This window comes from Babylonia areolata, chromosome 2, assembly GCF_041734735.1.
Source record: "Babylonia areolata isolate BAREFJ2019XMU chromosome 2, ASM4173473v1, whole genome shotgun sequence".
Taxonomy (NCBI): Eukaryota; Metazoa; Mollusca; class Gastropoda; order Neogastropoda; family Buccinidae; genus Babylonia; species Babylonia areolata.
Window position 1 is genome coordinate 34068014 of NC_134877.1, and position 2500 is coordinate 34070513.

Sequence of the window (2500 nt, forward strand, 5' to 3'; positions counted from 1 at the left end):
AGTGAATTTTAACGAAAGCTAAGCTGAGACAGTCAGAGCCCCGGGGAAAGAGTGAGAGAGAGAGAGAGTGTGTGTGTGTGTGTGACAGACAGACAGACAGACAGAGAGAGAGAGACAGAGAGACAGACAGAGAGACAGAGACAGAGAAACACCGAACACTGAACACTGATCACGGCAATGTTTAATGTCATTAGCTGTTAAGCTCTATAGTGACAAAGTACCAGGTACAAATCGGAACAAAAATGGTGCAAAACAAATAAAATGGAACAGAAAGGAAAACAACAAAACAAACATAACCAAAGCAAACTAAACTACTAAGAATCGGAAAGAGAGAGAGAGAGAGAGAAAGAGAGAGAGAGGAGGGGTAGGGTGGGGGGTGGGGGGTGCTGGATGGAAAACAAATAGAGAATGGGAAGCTCATTAGCACACTGTAATGTTTGTGTTCCCTATGCCTCCTCCTTATCCTCCTCCTCCTCCTCCTCCTCCTTCTTCTTCTTCTTCTTCTCCTCCTCTTCCTGCTCCTTCTCCTCCTCACCCTCCTCCTTCTTCTTCTTCTCCTCCTCTTCCTGCTCCTCCTCCTTCTTCTTCTCCTTCCTCTTCCTCCTCCACCTTCTCCTTCTTCTTCTCCTCCTCTTCTTGCTCTTCCTCCTTTCCCTCCTCCTTTTTCTTCTTCTTCTTCACCTCTTCCTGCTCCTCCTCCTCCCCCTCCTCCTCCTTCTTCTCCTCCTCTTCTTGCTCCTCCTCATCCTCCTTCTTCTCCTCCTCTTCCTGCTCCTCCTGCCTCTTCTCCTCCTCTTCCTGCTCCTCCTCCTCCCCCTCCTCCTTCTCCTTCTTCTTCTTCTTCTCCTCCTCCTCCTCCTCTTCTTCTTCTCGGCCACAATCCTCACTCCTACGTACACGAGTGCGTTTTTACTTGTTCAATGTATATGTATGTATGTATGCATCTGTATGTACCTCTGTATATAATTATCATCACTAGTTGTACCTCTAAAAAGGAAAAATCCCAACGAAGGTAGGTATGTCTATTATGTAAAAACAAAACCCAAAAAACAAAAAAAAAAACAAAAGAAAACAAAAAAAACAACAACACAAAAAACACATGAATTAGAATTATATTTGAAAATATGGAAGAGTAGGAGAGAGAGAGAGAGAGAGAGAGAGAGAGAGAGAGAGAGAGAGAGTAGATGACAGAGAGAGAACAGGGAGACAGAGAAAGAGAGAGGCAGGCAGAGACAGACAAGACAGCACACACACACACACACACACACACACACACACACACACATATAATTTTATATATATATATATATATATATATATATATATATATATATATATATACAACACACACACATACAGGTCAGGTCAGGTCTCTACCTGCCACAGGTACCATGTAACCCTGTGCTACCTGTCACATGCGGGCAGATGGAGCTCGACAGCCCGGGAAGGCAGTCCATCTAAGACAAGGAAAAGTCTGAAGTAAAACCCATGAAGTGCTAAGGAATGCAGGACAGTCTCGACATGCATTGACCCTGGGTCCATGGCCATGTCCCGACTTTCAGTAGCCGCGCCCCCGTGCCTCCGAGGAAGGTTTTTGAGCCAGAGGCTAGGACAAGGACAGTCTGATATAAAACCTACGACCTGAGGACCTCACTGTCACCGTCCCAGCTTGCTAGGCTATGGCAGATGAACCACGGGTGTAAAGGGTGGGGCCAGTACTGCGCACACTGCACTCCACCTAAAAATTCCATTGCGCAGGCTTGAAGGACACGTCCACGTCCGCGCCACCAACTATTCCAAGCCCTGTAGCGATGGGAAAGGGGCGAAAACGGCAGGTGGAAGATGTCACTGGAAGCCGCAGTTCCAATCCTGCATGCAGGCGGTTCAGGATATTGGTCGCCTGATTGTTGACCCGGAGGTGACAGCATCACTCGGCAGCACCCTGAACGACCAAGCAGCCCTTTCTAGGGACAGCACTGCTTGCTCCACACGGAGAGGGGCCTAGAAAAGGTGGTCCAAACAAATGCTCATCTCCATACCCCCCAGTTGGCTAGCCGCGGTCAACGGGCATCTCCAAACGCGGTCGAACAACAATAGAGAAGAAAAGGCCGGCACCTGCCTCACAATTAGGTGCAAAAGGACTAAAGGTAGCATGCTGGAACATCCGAACCATGCGTGACTCTGCAGACAGCAACCACCCAGAAAGGCGTTCCGCTCTAGTCGCACACGAACTTCAGAGACTGAACATTGACATTGCTGCCGTCAGCGAAGTCCGCTTTGCAGGGAAAGGCAGCCTCCAGGAACACGGCGCTGGGTACACCCTCTACTGGTCAGGCAAGCCAGAGACCGAGAGACGCCTCTATGGCGTAGGCTTTATGGTCAGGAGCACCATTGCCTCCAAGCTTGAAAACCTGCCAACAGGACACTCAGACCGAATTATGTCCATGCGCCTCCCACTACGGAACAAACAGCATGCCACTCTGTTCAGCGTGTACGCTCC